Raw genomic sequence first — 18,393 nt, 5'->3', positions numbered from 1 at the left:
GACGTCGTATCAGCGCCTCAATCTGAGCCGTTGATTCATGGCAATCAAACGGTCCAATACAGCCCCTGCTAAGTCGAAACGACGTCGTTTCAGGCAAGTTAATCTGGGCCGTTCATTCCCATTGATCCAACGGATCCAGGCCTTCCTCTAAACCCGTCAACATGACCCGATCCAATCCCCTACCCGGTCATAACCCACTATCATCTCCCGAACGACGTCGTCCCTCCTCAATGGTTAGATCCTGGCCCTTGATCTCAATTGATCCAATGGCCAGGATCTAAACCCTCAATACATATATAAACCTAACCCCCTTACCCCACGCCCCAAGCCACACCCCCCCCTCGGCCACTATTCACCATCTTCCCCAGGCTCCCTTTCCTCTCAAACCCTAGCAGCCTAGGTTTCCCACCATAAGCCTGGCAACCACAGTTCCGATGACCACCAAAATAACACCCCCGATGCACCCGACCATCCTGAACACGAATCCACTAACCACAAGCCTCGAATCACTTCCGTTCGTCTCGAATCTTCGTTTGAAGATTTGAGTCGAACCTGGACCTATGCCAAACCACCCCATCTTCATGCTAGACACTCTCCTGACCTTCCTCGTGACCAAACCAAACTTGGTTTGGTCCGAATCTACCCACAACTCCCAAAAATCCAGATCTGGAAATCCAGACTTTTGAAACACATGCACCTGGGGAACCCGGCCAGTTTTGACATAGGTTTGAGGTCTAATAGACCTTAACCAAGGTGTTCTCATGTGAGAACACCCTGATTAAAGTTTGTTCGGCCTCAAAAGTTCGAAGTCAAGTTTGATTTGGGTCTGTTTGGTTTAAACGTTTGGTAAGTTTTCCGTTCTTTTGTTTTATTTCCAAATAAGTTGTCCGCATATCTCTTTGTGTTTGTTTGTTATTTTGTTATTTTTCATCCAGATTTCTTTCATCTCTGTTAAAGACCTTTTATTTGGTCGTTTGTCTTCTATTTGTTCTGAATACACTCTGTGATAAACATGATCGTCAGTTAGATTAATCGTCAAAGGAACTGACTCATATAGGCCCCCAGTAATTGAACAAAAATTGTCCGATGCCCTTTAGGTCCCTAAATGTATTGTTTATATGAGCGATCGATTATTACCTGCTATAATTAGTATAGTCGACTCAATAAGTGTCGTCGATTAGTTTTCTATAACTAATGAATCGAAGGAGCTAGTATGTTCACATAACTAATTGAACTCGGACACCGGCTGGATGACATAGTAATGTTTGAAATGGCCTGTTGGCATTATAAAAATGACTAAAAGGGTTCAGACTAGGCAGTCCTGAGTTCGAACTTTCATCAGTTCAAAAATGCCCTGATGCTGCAATAGGCAGGGCAGTAATAATCAAGGTCAAGCAGGGGTATTCTGGGGTTTTGAAAAAGGCAGAAACGGTTAGTTTAAATGAAGCTGGCAAGTAGGGTACTAATTAAGATTAAACTAATACTAATGGGGAGCAAGACACAAGGGTATGGGGGCTTAAATTGAATAAAAAAGGGATGCCCATAACTCCTGATTAAACAAAACCAGGCGTGGGAATAAAGGGGGGGCTGACACCAAAAGATGCTGAGGCATGGGCTTATAGGGTATGGGCATTCTGCCAATTGGCAGGACAGGCAGCTCAGCTGCACTGGTTCATTTGGCCTATAAATAGGCCATTTGATAACTAAAACGGGGGGGATTTTTAGTCTGGAGAAAAGAGAAAAACAAAGTGAAAATTTTCAGAATACTTTGACTAAAACATTGCCCAAAACTCCACAAGGAACTAAGTTGGTTGAGCTGTTCTGGCCAAGTCAGTTATTCTAACTAGGGTCATCACTGTTCCGTTAAGAAAAGGCTGTGTGTCTTCTGCTGTGATTGTTACTATACTGAGTTTTTCTGTGAGCTGTGGATTGAGTTTTAGCCTTCTTGATTGTTGGAACGGTATTGAGTACTTGCTGAGCTTTGTGATTATTGGATCTTCTGTTGCTGTTACATTTGGTATCTTGGGTTTTCGGTTGGTTCATTGTTCTTTTTCTGGGATTTGTCTGTCTGATGCTCAAACACCTGTGGGTTACATAGTTGCTGTTGGTTGTGTTGCTGCGTTGTTGCTATCTGTTGTTGAGGTTGATTACTTGCTGCTGATCCTCTCTCTCTTCCTCTTCTTATTGTGCAAATATCCAGGTACACGACTAATACTGTCAATGTAACTTGAAGTTGAGTATGAATGCAAAAGAGAAGAATTGAAGATTGTTTACTTTAAGCATAGGCTGTTGTATTGAATATCATATAATGCATGATAGTTTACGTTTTCTTTTGGATACTGAAGGCAACTTGTACGCATAGTAAATATCAATGTATGGGGATTGAATGTTAGTTGTATATGTAGGCTGTTAGATGAATATTCCTAATGCAGTAGGTTGTATCCCAGACTTAGGTTTAAATTGTGTAACATACTCTTTAATGTAGGCCAGGCATGTAAACTATCCACTACTAGTATAGTTCTTTCCCCTTTTTGCTAGTTTGTCACATATAAATTGATAAAGAACAAAGAATCAGTTCTAGGCCTCCACCCCAGGAAGGCCGAGCCCAAATCGAAAGTCAGCTAGGCCTGTATCGGAAAACAGGGCCCAAGTCGGGCCATCTCGCATGAGCTGGGTTTGGACCCATAATTTGCGACTAGTTGGCCATAGGTGCAGTCACATTTTATTATTCTGTAGTAGCACTTTAAATACGGTTTTATAATTGACTAAGGTTATTTACTGCTTTCAATTGATAGAGACAGACACGACGAGAAACATAGTTGCTATAGGATATCCCTTAAAAATAACAACGAGATGAGCCTCGATAAAAATAGACAAAACGCAGATACGGGGCCCTTGTTAAACGCATATTAGTGAAGCATTTAGTTTCCAGGACGGGTTGTTTAGTAAATTTCACAACCCTCCTAAAATAACAATACGTTAGACTCTTTAGGACGCGCCTTAATAAATCCTACCTTCTTAAACCCGGGTGCACATTTATGTGACCCAAATCCAATTCTCAATGGAGTCGAAATGTGTTTCTAATCACGGGTACATTGATTGTGACGTGGCTCGAGATGCGTGTCCATGACGTTGCAAATTCATTTTGAAGAAAAATAAGAATGAGATGAGCCTCGTCAAATAAAATACAAATTGCGGGGCCCTCAGTAAATATTTGCTTTAAAAATTATTTAGACTTCGGGATGGACCGTTTAGTAAAATTCCACGGTCCTACCCAAAATAAATACGCTAGTCGCTTTAGGCGCGCTTTTAATAAATTAATTTCCTTAAACTCGGGTGCACATTGATGTGACCCAAATCCAAATCTCAACGGAGTCAAAGTGTGTCGACGACCACGGGTACATTGATTGTAACGCGGTTCGAGATACATTTTCTCAACGTTGTAATTCTTGATAAAAACAGTAAATGATAAAAGCGGTTAAAAGTTAAATTTTGCACATAAGTTCAGACTTGTATAAAATCAGATAATCCAGCCGAATATAACAGTTGAGCGACCGTGCTAGAACCACGGAACTCGGGAATGCCTAACACCTTCTCCCGGGTTAACAGAATTCCTTATCTAGATTTCTGGTACGCAGACTGTAATATAGAGTCATTATTTTCCTCGATTCGGGATTAAAATTGGTGACTTGGGACACCCTAAATCTCCCAAGTGGCGACTCTGAAATAAACAAATAAATCCCATTTCGATTGTCCTTTAATTGGAAAAACTCCCCTGCGCCCTCCCGGGTGCGGAAAAAGGAGGTGTGACACCCAGTCATATAGTGCAGCCTCAGGCACAGTAAGTGCCCTATCTCTGACGTTTCCGTTGACGTTGTCTACGTCACCCATGTCAATTTCGAGGTTGTGTGTTTGATGAGGTTGTTGAAGTCTTTTGTTGGCACGGTTCAATATCCGGAATATTTTCTCTGGGTCTGAGAGTCCTTCAAGTACTTCTCCAGTCCTTGTAGAGTTTCTAGGCATACACCTGTGCAACCACGTCAACAACCGTCAAAAATTTTCAATCAAATCTTGGTGTAGAGAAGACTGACTATACTAAGAATTTGTTGTATTTCTATCAATGGTAATTGATAATTCCGTTAACTCCCCGGCAACGGCGCCAAAATTTGATCACGCCCAACTATGCCTTATAAAAAGGACAATGCGGACGTTGCAAATATAACCTGAGTATTCCGCCCATGGTCGAATCCACAGAGAATTAACCTATCAATCACAATCTTTAGAACTACTAAACTCTTGAGAACTAACTTCCCCAGACGTTTGAATCACCGTTGATGGTTTCTTTACTAACTAAGATTGCAAGTAAATAACAAGCTGTAAACTAAAATGCTAAGGTTGTAAACAATAATGAGAAAATGCTAAGGTAATGACTTCCCCTATTGATGGAATCCCTTCTGTTTATGCTTCATACAAATTGACCAACACACCTCTATCAATCATGAACGCTCATCTTACCACAAATCTCTCCCGAGTAATCACAGTAATATACTCAATGCACTCTCCCGAGATACACTTTAATTAACACAGTTCACTTTAGATTGCACTCAAGGCTTCGTTATCCCTAATCCCGCCTTTAAACCCGCAGTTATAGATCCCTCTTATACTTTGGGAGTAGTGTTGTTCAACAATAACCTAAATATGCACTCTCTCCCGAGTTATGCACACTAAATAGGCACAGCTAATTGAGGATCCTGTCAATTAACTACAACAAGAACATAGTTGAACAAATAAAGATTGAAACTAGCAATTTGTATTCACATAAACAAGAAGTTCATCCCCCAATAGGTTCCATCAAAACCTTAGACAAAGGATTTAGCTACTCATAACTATGGGTAAACAAACTAAGATAAGATTCATCATAAACTAGCAATAAAAATCAAAGAAAAGAAGAAAGATGTTTTGGGTGATCTCTCACAATTGTTCTTCTTGCCAAAAATACTCTCCAAAACAATACATGCCTCTCTTGGGCGGAGTCTAGTGTTTAAAATAGGGTTTTGGGCTAAAAATCCCGTGTTTTGCACTTTAGTCCCTGAACTTTCTCGCGCCTGCCGCGGTTCTGCCGCGGTCGCGGTGGAACCGCGGCCAAACAGCTCCTCTGAATCTCCTTCTGTCTGCGAGCAGTCTTCACCGTGGTTCTGCCGCGGTCGCGGTGGAACCGCGGCAGAATCATTTCTCTGATTCTTCAACCTGTTTTTGCGTGGTTCACTTGGGATATTTCACGGACGGCCTCTCATTCTTCAATTTTTGACTCCAAAAGTACTCCCTAGCCTTCCCTAGTCATATATAACTTGCAAGTCATGAAAAGCACTAATAAAAGCATTTTGTTATCACTTTTATTATCAAAACTATGCAAGAAGGCGGTTATTTAGGGCCTGAATATAGTTAAATTCACCTATTATCATGTCCTCACCATCTGTGAGAGAATAGAAGAGTCAAGTTTCAAACTTCGAAAATAACAACTCTGCACGACAATGATGCAATCACCACGTCCAGATGTACTTGGATCTGCACACGAAGTGCAAAGTATAGTATTGAGTATAACCATCCCATGTACTCAATAAGTATTAAAGCTAATCTTGGGGTGAAAGCAGTGATGAGCTCAGAAGAAGACAGTCAGAAACAAATATTAATAACAACACAGGAATAATGATGACAGTAACAATAACTAATTTAAAGGAATTATTATAATCAGCTCGTTTATATTACAGAAATTTAGATATGCTTCCGTGTATAACATCTAAAGCCCAACACTGATAAGTACAATTTATATACCAGCTATCATGAGGAATGATACGTCTCTATGTCTACATGTCAATTGTGTATGTCAAATGAATGATTTCACAACGGTATTTCCAAGTTCTCTCACTCTCAGCGTACTCAAGGTCTTTCTCATATGCCTACTCTATTACACACACACACAATCACTCAGCACTGTACCAATGCTTGACATTAATGCCCCTCACAAAAATATATATAAATATATCATTGAGCCTACACTCACTACTGGTATGTTAGACTTCGGAGGTGTGGATCTTGCCCAAGCGCTAATCAAAATCCAATATGACATGTTGTGGCGTGCACCCCGATCCACATAACAACAAAGCCAATATGGCCTGTTGCACATGGCTCTAAGGCCTACCTCAAACATCAACCTCTCAAGTCTCAAGGGCTCTCAATCTCATATCACTCAGCCAACAGTACCACATATGGAAAACAGCAACAACATGCAATGCAACAATGAATGATGAACATAGATTGAGATATGATATGTAAATGAAAAATCATGGCTGAGTGTATAATTACAGTTAAGTCGGATAGCCCAAAACAATAAAGATAGTATCATTAGAACTCAACTAAATAATCACGTAGCCTAAACATGATTTCTAACATAAATCATAGCTTAGATAATCAAATAAGTAGGGAGGAGCCCAGCGCCATTTCCTCCCCTTGAGGATTTTCTTGGACCTCTGGCTCAAACAACAGAGAATGTACAACCTTCCTCCATGAAAAGACTCTCCTCACTCTCACCTCCACACTCTCTTCACTCACCTCTCACACATACATAGAGACAGGAATAATGAGAGAAAAACATAGGCTAAAAACGGACAAAAAGAGAGATAGAGAGAGGACGAAACACCATAAACTCTTTTTGGCCAAGAGCAACGTCTCTGCGGCTAGTCTTCTTCTTCTTTCTCAGAAAAAATGAAACACCATAAACTCACATCTTTTCAACACCAAAAACCATCCCCAAATTTCAGCCTAAAACACCTCTAAAATATCCCCAAAAATAGCTGAAAACCAGATCTAAAATACCCCAAAATCTGCCCTAAAACTCACCTCCATAACAACCAATATTCATCTCCAAAGTTGCTGAGAAAATGCAGCAACTCTCCTCCCCAAACCATCCATGAAATTCACCTCCAAAACACCTTTAAACTAGCTCCAAAATAGCAATATCTTACAGCCGAACCCAGCTGGAAAATACAGTAATAAGCACCATTAAAACCATCGTAATTCTTCCCCAAGGTAGCGTGTAATTGGGTTTGAGCCAGATTCGATTTGACATCGAGGTTCCGCGTGGCTTTCAGTTGGCTGGACCGTACGCTCTCAGCTTTGTCAGAGGCTCCTTTTTCTATATTTGTTGGAAGCTCTTGCAAACATTGAAAGCTAATCAAAAGATCCATTTTTAATCTATTGTTTTCAATATAATAGTAGATCTGTTGTGACTTTAAAAAAATAAGTAAGGAGAAGAAGGATATAACAATATATGACAACAAAACAAGTATGGAAATCTTCTAAAAGTCAACTCGGATCATGATTACCCGGTGCACACCCACACTCCTGTCACCTAGCATGTGCGTCACCCCAAAACATCACAAATAACATAGTTCCCAGGGATAATTACCCTCAAATCCAAGTTTAGAAATGTTACTTGCCTCATAATGCGCAAATCAATACTCCAAAAAGTCCTTGCCTCGTGAATCAGTCTTCGATCGACTCGAATCTAGTCAAAACAACTTAATACCATCAATAATAGCCATAGAAAACAATCCCAAATGATAAAGCTAAAGTCTTGAACCAAATCTGCAAAGTCAACCCAAAAAGTCAATCCTAGGACCACACCCCGGAACCCGACATAATTTATAAATTTCGAATACCCATTCAATTACAAATCCAACCATACTATTTTCGTCCAATTTTATCAACAAATCGACCCCCAAATTACCGAATCTCACTCTCCAACAACATAGTGTAAAATCCCCAAATTTCACTTCAGATTCTCATAAACTAGGTGTAATAATCAAAGGGTAATCAATATCTAACATCAAAAGTGATTAAACTTCACTTACCTCTTCAATTGCAGCAAAACGTCTCCCAAAAATTGCCCTTAGTCGAGCTCCACAAATCAAAAATGAAAAAAATAACCAAACCCTCATTTATATGCTCTGCCCATCAATTCTCACACCTGCGGCTCAATCCGTCACACTTGTGACGCCTCTTTCATGGTCAAAATTTTGCTTATGCGAAAACCACTTAAGTCCCAGGCACCTCTGGGACCGGTTCTGCGATCTACCCTCTACATCTGCGAATTCCCAGCTTTCGTCCAAATTCCGCTTCTACGGTCTAACTTCCATATCTACGGGCTCGCAGATGCGGCAACCACCTCACATCTACGATCTTACCCAATTCCAGCCTAGCCCCGATTCTAGCACTACAAAAAAAACAGCATTTAACGATGGACAATATCTGTCGCTAAAGAACTTTTTTCCGTCGTCAAGCCGGATTAGCGACTGCTTTTCCTATGTTGCTGATTTGCTCGTTGCTAAGCTCTTAGCGACTGAAAAATTGAATCCGTCACCAAATAGCGACGTTTTAGCGACAAATACTATCCATTGCTACATTTAGCGACAGAAATTTCGTCGCCATATTAGCAAATTGTGTCGCTAAATTCATAAAGCATTTCGTCGTTGGTATACTTTTGCGACGGAAAGTCGGTCGCTAATCCATCGCCAAATATTTTTAGAGTCATTTCATCTTTGCTTTTGGAGACAAAAATCGTCGGTTGCAATCTGTCGCTATATTATTTTATATATTTATTTCTGTTAAGAAAAATATCCGTCGCAATCTATTGCAATATCTTTCCCTTTTAGATCTTTTTTATTTATTATTTTAAATTTTCTCTGCTCATGCATTTTGAATGTAAATTATTAGATATCCTTAATAATAGGTAAAGATCATATAAATTAACATACTTCAAGGTCCAAAATGATATCAAAATGCATATAGATATTACAATTAAGTTTGAATCATCTCTAAAACCAACAATAACTATGCGCTCTTTTAGTGCAGGAATCAAACGCATCGCTCTGTTAGTGCAGGAATCAAACGCATCATTAACTCATCCAGATTCCCTATTGATGTTGATTGAGTACTCGAAGGTGGTATTGATGATGAAGCATCTGATCCAGAAGAACCACGAAGATTCGGCTCATAATAGCATTTTGCTTGAGATCCAAGACCATATAATCTTCTCTTCTTTCCCCTCTCGCGGCTTCATAATATGCTTTACATTGGTCAATATCAGATCGAGTTTGTGTTTGTTCCCATAATATTTCCTGATATCTTTCCTGTAAAAAAGTGTAATAAGTAGTAAAATTAAAACAGTCAAAAATGTTGAGCATTTAATTAACCAATGGAGAGGATGCAACTTTTCATATTTGCTGCTATATGCAAGGACAAAATTATGGGAGGATAAAAGTCCCAACAAAATATTATATGATACTATAATCATAATCTAATCTTTATCTACAACATCCTAATATTGGAAAATTAAGCTAGAACCTTCCAAGTTCCTGTTTTCTTCCTATTTGCAGGCTTATTCTGATTATCCACAGTCCTATCCTTGGTATTGAGATCTTTTTCTACCATTGCATAACAAAGAAGAAAAATAATACTTTATTGATTTGGTTTTTGTCACTCCAATAATTATCAGAAACAAGTCGTTAAAATTAATTTGGAGGGAGCCAAAAGATTTAGCTAATGGATCAACCCTTTGTTTTTCTTAGATAAAATATCTCAAAACTCCAAACCACTCTATTCTAAAGTTCATTCACATAACCAAAGATACGTTATTGTTGGCAGTATTAGATGCAATTTGGTTTTGGATGTACCAAACTCATTAGCTTTAAAAACAGCAAAAATGCAAAAGCCACTTACAAAACACTAATTTTGGAATCCACCTCAAGGAAGAAGTCCCATTTCAAATTGGATAGTAGTTACCAGATTAGATAAAAAAATATTGAAATTTTTATTAAATGCCACAAAGCAAACACGTTGATAGAGAGCAGCTTCACTATCTCTTTTTACATTGCAGTAAATAAGATTATAAAATATTGGACTTACTTTCACGATTCGAGCTTTCTCATCAAGAAAAGATTTTCCATCATGCCCATGTGTATGGACGTACAAATGTATTTCACTTGGTGTTGGGTCTCGACCCTTCTCAACAGCCTATACAAAAAATAATGTATTTTTTTTGTTTAGAGATGTTTCTATGCAGTAACAAAATTTAGAAAATTTTTATAGCTAATAAATGATGGAGAAACAACAATTTAAACTTTAAAATAAGTAACAGTGGCAACACTCAGCAGTAGTAGTAATTAGTTTTCTTTCTTTACATCTAAATAACATTGGCAGCAGTTATAGTCTATATTCTAAAATGACAGTCAAGTTAGATTAACAATTCATTCTTCCCCTTCGAAGAGTGATTTTCTTTGGAAACGACATTGAAGATTTTTGGAACATGGGGATGACTATTGTATTAGCAACAACAGAATAAAGCTTAATAAAATTCTACCTAAGGAACATGAGAAAGAAGCACAAAGGAAACATGTAGTAGTACAGAATATATAATAGCAATCGGTTATTAGAATAAGCAGAAAGATAACTAGTGATAAGGTAGTATGGGCAGAGTGATAGATCTACAACTTCTTCTTAATTTTTCACATATATTTACAAGTGAAACCCCTATATTCTCTGGTATTCAATAAGGAATATCGTCTTTCTCCGGAGGTCAAATAAATTACTACATCTTGTTCAAGTTTAAAATACTAATATTTTTTAATAAGTAGTAGTACTTAAACAAACACCACCCAACCCTCTTTTTTTAAAGTAAAACAATCACACATACTTAATTGCAAGATACTTTAAAATAATTAATCAATCAACCTTGACCACCAGGTTTTTTCCTCTAACAAGTTATTGGCAAACACAAACTAGAATTCAGCTAAGAGAAACTCAATCAAAGCAAAGTAGTAAACACATTAGCATAGTATATTCTCCTTTTATGTGGAAGAAGAAAAATAAAGATGTGTACCACTACAGATTTCCAAACATTTCAATCAATGATACTACCTTGAAAGGAAATATGGTAAATATATTTTTAAGGACATACAAAATAAGATAAATTTACTTGGTCCCTGTAAAAACAGAACAACCAATTAGACATGAAAGTTCCAACGGAATGAGCACCATAACAATGTTGTAAATAAACATGAAGGTAGGTGCAGAGAAACATCAGCTGGGCGTCACATTCTTCAATAATAGACTGACTGGCTACTCACCTAGAACTGGTCGCACAGAGAGAGCTCTAGATACATATAGAGAAACATATACACACAGAGAGAGGGGAGAGATAGAAGTAGAGAGAGTTTACCTAAACTTGATTTAACTACTCGTACAAGCGACGACGATGTTAATTGAGAAGAAATAGAGCTTCACATATCATCACAAGCGGTGAAAGCACCCTATGAAACAAAAAACATAAATTAAATTTCTAATACAAAATTTATCAAAAGCCGTGTGAAGAAATTTTTTGTAGATCTGGGCAAAAAATTAAGAAGACAAGCAAGAGAAGATTAATTAGGCAACCAAAAGAATCTGTTAGTTTCATATATTAAACAAAACATCTATTAGACAAATATACTTGATAATATACACAAATTGGTGGCTTACCTATTTTGGTACCCAAAATTAGTACTAAGCATAAGAAAGAGAAGAAGAAACAAAGCCATCTACAAACTTTAGATTTACGTTGGCTACTAATTTTTGCGCTTGTTCTTGAAATACCTTACCCAGTTTATCTCCCAATTGATTTTTCTCTCCCTATGAAACAAAAAATACAAATTAAATTTCTAATACGAAATTTGTTTAAAGCTATGTAAAGAATTTTTTTTGTAGATTTGGACAAAAAATTAAGAAGATAAGCAGAAGAAGATTAATTAAACTACCAAAGGAATCTACCAAAAAATTCTCGAAACCTTTAAATTCACGAAGATGGCGGTCTATAGAGCCATTTTCGTGTCAAAATTGACACAAAAATCGGATTGTTATAAGCTTTCATGATATAAAGAAACAACCAAAAGGATGAAACCACATCAGATGACAAAAATCTTTCCAACAAAAATCGAAAACATAATATTTTCTAAGCTACAATACTCCAATAACTGTAATATAAAACTCCAACAAAATACCAGTGTTCACTTGAAGTTTTAATTTTATCACATCTAAAGTTAAGAATAACCCAAAATCTGATTCTTATAAAGTTTCATAAAGTAACAATCAAAGACATGAAATCAATTCAACAAAAAAGTCCCAAAATACAAATTTTGCTAAGCTATATAAATAAATATCCCAAAGAGATACTAGTTTCAAATAAATCTGATTTTTATCACAAATGATAACAAAAGATTAGTGCTAAGCTTATTGAAGAAGAAATAAAGCCATCTACAAACCTTAGATTCACATTGGCTAATGATTTTTGTTCTTGTTCTTGAAAACCCTCATCGTGTGTCTTCTACTGATTTTGCCCTCAGCCGCCTAGTTTTGCTCACTCATGTGTTTCTGCTGTTTTAGAAGAGACTGATATTTTTACCAAATTTGTGCCCTAGGGAAAATAATAAAGTTGTCTTCAGCGATGGATTTAGCTATGGATAGGGTTCCGTCGCTAACAATAATATTACTGTTTATTAAAAAATACATTATCGACGGAAATTTCCGCAGCAAGGAGTTTTAAAATATTTTAATAAAAAAATTAAGGCTAGCGACGGATTTTCCGTTGCTAAATCCGTCGCTGAAGTAAAATAAATTTTGTCGCTCAGCTTTTATCGCTAAATCCGTAGGTAAATTGAGGGCGCCAATATTTAGCACCAACAATTAGCGACAACTTTCGATTTTGTCGCTATTTCGTCGCTATATTAGATGCTAACTATTTTTTTTTGCTTTTTTTGCAATGAAACTTTTATTCCGTAGCCAATCCGTCGCTAATTGTTGTTTTTTTTGTAGTGTACGACCATCTTCCACTTTGGCGGACTCACATCTGCGGATACCCGCCAGCACCTACGGACTCGGCCTAGCCCATCCTTATCTGCACCTATGGTCCATATGCCGTTTTTGCGGCGTCGCACCTGCGGTAAATCCTTCGCGGGTGTGACTGCACCAAAACTCCCAAGCTTCAGCTATCCTTCAAAGTCCAAAAATGATCCGCCAATCACCTGAATCACACCTGAGGGCCCCGGGACCCCATCCAAACATATCAACAAGTCCTAACATACAATACGAACTTACTCGAAGCCTCAAATCACATCAAACAATAGCAACAACAACAATAAATCCAGTGTAATCCAATAAGTGAGATACATTAAAAAACATCAAAATTACGAATCACACCCAAATTCAAGCCTAATAAAACTAATGAACTTCTGACTTCTAAAACTCATGCCGAATCATATCAAATCAACTCCAAATGATCTCAAATTTTGTACACTAGTCCCAAATGACACAACGGACCTATTACAACTCTCAGAACAAAATATCCGCATCTGATATCAATAAAGTCAACTCTCGGTCAAACCTCTCAACTTTTCAATCCTTCAACTTTTCAACTTTCGCCAAAAAATATCAAATCAACCTATGAACCCCAAATCAATATTCGAACATACACCTAAGTAAATCACCATACGTTGCTATTAAAATCATCAAAATAGCATTCCGAAGTCGTCTATACAAAAGTCAAATTCCGGTCAACTCTTTCAACTTAAGCTTTCAACCTTGGGACTAAGTGTCTCAATTCACTCTGAAACTCTTCCAAAAATCAATCCAACCATCATGGCATGTCACATAACAACAACTGAACATAGAAGAGGCAATAAATAAGGGAGCGGGGCTACAATACATAAAAATAATCGACCGGGTCGTTATAGATAAACATGTTCGGCTCATTAAATGTAAGGAGACGTGCATCCTTTCAAGTGTGAGAAATCATTTACGAACTTTTTCGCCAAGAAAAAGAATCTTATCTACTTTCCGATAACATCTAGTTTAGTCATCAAAAAATAGGAGTACTATCTATATGGGGTAAAAATTGATGAATGGCAGACAAACATTCGTCAAGTTGCCACGTGTTAGTAAAGACATGTAAGGTATGAGGCGGCAAATAGCTGGCAACGTACGAGCATGTGACCAGTGTTCTGTGAGTTCTGAAGATATTGGAACTGGAGATAAAAGTTTGAAAGCGAGATATCAGTTGAAAATGCAGCATTCAAGGAGTGGTCATTACAAAGAATCTTTGCATTTATACTCAACCTTATGCAACTATCAAGAGAGGTTCATATTAAAGAAAAACTTGATTTAGGAATCTTATCTCTCCGAATTTAGCTATAAATAGAGGAATTTATACTCATTGTAGGCACAAAATGTATGAAAAAAGGTTAAACTTACTCTAGCTTTTTATTAACATCCTTTTTGCACAATACTTTGTTCTTGTTCTTGCTTCCAGAGAAGCTCACTTCACATGCAGGCTTGTATTTTTTTGAAGTATTCTTAATTAATTTACATTTGTTCTTTGTTGCTTTATATTTTTGGATCAATTTAATTCACGTGTCTATAAACTACGTTTCAAATTCAATTGTACTATTTTATGAATAAACATCAAGATATGTACCAATCAAGAATCAAAACAGACCACTGCTCAAGCTGTATATATAGTAGAAGACGAAAAAGAAGAACTTATACTTTTGACTGACCAACTTCAAGCTTTTTTTTTTTCCTACTCTTAGTAAATATTGTAACTCAATCTGACTTATTATATAATAGAGAGAGAGAAAATTATTGGTAAGGCATTGTATCAAAAGATTTGAGCGTCTAAGTTGCATAAGAAATTAGTTGATGAGTGAGTAAGAATTTCATTAATAAATCGTTCTTAAAACATCAAGGAGTTTTGAAGAGAGAACTCTTTTGCAGCCAAAGAGATTGAATTATGATTCACATTGAATCCGATCAATATAAAAACATTACTGCGTCATTTACTTTTCTTCTTCAATCATAATTCACCTATTCACTTAAATTACGGACAACTAACTAGTAAACTAGTCGGCTAAAGTTTCATAATTTTAAAAAAGTCAACAATTCGCACCTCTTATTCTTTCATAGGCATGCTCAATACATAAAGTGGGACTCAAATATTCAAATCGCAAGGTTGGATTCTTATACTATATATAACTTAGTTAATATAATTAAAGTTTTCATAGCATTTTTCAGCACTGAAATGCCTCATGATCTATGCTGTTTGTACTTTAAATAATATAATTATTGGTGACTAATTTTTTTTTTCTTTTCTTCGCTCTTTTGTTGTGGTCAAGTGAAGAACTCTCCCATTAGAAAAGTTTGCTAGTCGTACAAGATTAGTTAGGTCTATTGTACTTTGGCCCTTCTACACAATATTCAATAAAGAGACAAAAACAAAAGGGGAAGACAAAATAAAAAAAAAATATTGGTCCTACACTAGATTTCATTCTCTTTTTACGTTTTTTATTTACTTCGTCTGGCCCAATATTGACCCAATCAAAATTTAAACATAAAGAAAAAGAAAAACAAGGTATATCTTTTTAAGATAAGTTTCAAAGGAGACAATAGATTTAGGAGGAAAATACAAATGAACCTCTAGAGTAATTTCTCAAAACTTAAAGTATTTCTATATTAATAACATAAGGGTTGAAAGAAAGTGTAATTTTATTTTGGAATTATATTTATAGTCTAATGATCGCAATTTAAGTGCAAGAGTATCAATCATGTCACAAGCATTCTGCAGCTTGTACCAAACAGAGAAGTTTTATTTTGTGTCTCATCCAATCGACACTAGTTGTATGAGGCTCCTTTTTTGTCTCACAGATTTGTGGACCCCAATTTTACACTTATGGGTCCACAGAAATCTGGGTCCACAGATTTGTAAGACAAAAAGGAGTCTCATACAACTAATGTCAATTGTATGAGACACAAAATAAAATTTTCCTACCAAGCATGTCATGAATATAAATAGAATTCTGCAGCTTTTTTGGAGTCAACTTGGGAAATTAACAAAGGCATGAGTATCGAAAATTACAACGTCTTGGAAAAAAGGAAATTGACGAAAAAAATCTCAACAACTTTTAGACTAGTCCTTTGGTTAAATAAATATGTTCACACCTTTTTTTCCTGGAAAAATCAGTCAACCGTTAATAATTGTCAAAAAAGACATCCGCTTTTTTCTTGCGTTAGTTTCATGAAATCAAATTTATGCTGTTTGACTACTACTGTGGTTTATTTGCTTCACATAATCTTATTTGACAAAGAAATATGTCCTTTTAATCCTTTTGGAATATTTTTGTCAAGTTCATTATTCTGACTACGGATAGTACCAATTAAGTCAAAAAACTACAGCAATATAATAATTCTAAAAGTCATACATAGAATTATCAGTTCGTGTAACTGAGAAGTCATGAGTAACACTCCACTTGTTTTCCCTCTAAAGTCTTACCCCTGGCCTCTTATACCCCCAAAAGAACATTGTTTTTAAATATGAAAATGGTTATTAGTAATGGAATTTAAAGTGAAAACTAACCAATAAGCTAGTACTCATCTTTTTCGATGTGACATGATTTGATTGGAAAAGGAGTTTTAAGAAAAAACATAAAATTTTAAAATCTGTTGCCTTAGACACGTTATAATATTTGTGTGGCTATAAAACATTTTCACCAAAGATTAAATAAAAAGTATAAAGCTAAATTATTTACAAATATAAAATTGCTAAGCCGTATAAGGTAAGAAATTCACAAGTACGGATCTAATGGTCGCTCAATTACTAATTGAAAAGCAGATTATAATGAGATTCTTCAGTCCTTCAGTGGTTGTTGCATCAGTGATCTAGAGTATTATTTTTTAAATAAACTAATAAAAAAATAGTATCGCATAAATTGAGATTAAAAGAGTATATTTTTTGAGGGGAGGGTGTTTATGGGATAGAGGAAGATGTTTTTAGGGTAAGGGAGGGGATGTTGACTATGTAGCCGAAGAAAGGGATATTAGGCTATGCTTGGTCTCGGGACCAATGGCCCTATAAAGATAATTGGGCCACTTTATAAGTATTAAAGTGAAGAGTCCAATGCAAGAGAGAATCAAAATTCTAGTTGAAAGGAACTAAAAATAAGGGCGCCATTTGCAAAAGGAAATTTTATCTCCTATAGCAAAGGTATAAACCATATTTATTATAAATTAAATTATTTTAAAATATTATTTTCTATTGTTACCTTTTATATTTTATAGCAAAATAAATATTTATTGTATATACTATCATTGAGGCATGAAATACACTATTTATGTTTTCCCTCTATCTTAGACAGCTGGACATACCTATTTTTAAGGTGGTTGTCGTTACTGTATTCATGAATACATGACGCGAATACATGTGAATACATGCACGTGCAGCTGGATTGCCATGATTTTAGGCGCTTTTTGCTACCGTATTCATGAATACAGCTGCGCGAATACATGTGAATACATGCGCGTACAACTGGACTGTCCTGATTTTAGGCACTTTTTGCTATTGTATTCATGAATACATGGAGTGAATACATGTTAATACATACGTGTACAATTTGAATACCATGATTTTTAGGCGAATACACTACCGTAATAACTGAATAGTAGCTGCAGGAAGTAATTATGTATATGGTAGCTATAAAAATTAATAGCCACTAAACAATAGTGATTTTTGAAAATTGGGCAAAGATCAATTTTAGCCCGCTGTCGAAATTGTTTATATTTATTAGCTGTGTGTGTATGTGTGTGTGTGTGTGTGTATACACACACACTGTATATGGTCAAAATCGAGCTTCCCTAATTTTGTATGACTAATCGAAACCAGGGTGGCAGACCAAGGTTCGGCCTCACATTGTATCAGACCATGGCACAGAGATGGATTGCGAAGCTCATGAATCAATGATCGATCAAGATCTAGACCTGCCATGATCGAGATCGAGGCTGGGTAGAGATCGAGCGAGGTCGAAGGAAGCATGCTAAGTCGAATAACAAAAAGCCGAGATATCCATGACCGGATAGCGATCGTGGCGGAAATCTCGGTACGTATCAAGTCAAGACCGGACATTTTATCCAATCATGAGATTTCCTTCTGTATTTAGAATTGTACCATAAGTAGAATTCCTCTATTATATAAAGGGGGTTCTAATCATTTTGTAATCGTCATATTCACGTTACAAAAGCTATATATTCATTTTCACTTAAGCTCTTAAATTCTTGTTACTATGTTCATACATTCAGACGAGATATTCACTTAATTCGAGGGCAGTCTAGCTCAAGGATTAAAGCTATGCATTTTATTTGGTTTGCTTCATTTATATTTGCAGTTATTTCCATTGTCAATTTAAGTTTTCTCTCAATTTGTACTAAGCAAATCATGTGTCCTTAAAACCATAGTATAAATTCAATTGTTATCCATTTTTA

The 18,393-nt window shown here is 36.4% G+C and overlaps 1 long non-coding RNA gene across 1 annotated transcript; it reads right to left on the bottom strand.

Annotated features, from left to right (window-relative positions):
* Positions 1 to 8,851: 8,851 nt before the first annotated feature.
* On the bottom strand, positions 8,852 to 11,744 carry LOC104213272 (uncharacterized). The gene is made up of 4 exons (XR_707599.2): positions 11,575 to 11,744; positions 11,276 to 11,366; positions 9,964 to 10,071; positions 8,852 to 9,188 (listed from the first exon to the last, which is right to left on the bottom strand). It is a non-coding gene; the product is annotated as an uncharacterized lncRNA (long non-coding RNA).
* Positions 11,745 to 18,393: the final 6,649 nt, after the last annotated feature.

The sequence above is a fragment of the Nicotiana sylvestris genome, chromosome 11 (assembly GCF_000393655.2).
Source record: "Nicotiana sylvestris chromosome 11, ASM39365v2, whole genome shotgun sequence".
NCBI lineage: Eukaryota > Viridiplantae > Streptophyta > Magnoliopsida > Solanales > Solanaceae > Nicotiana > Nicotiana sylvestris.
The sequence above is the reverse complement of the archived record's forward strand: the minus strand, read 5'-3'. Positions and strand labels throughout refer to the sequence as shown.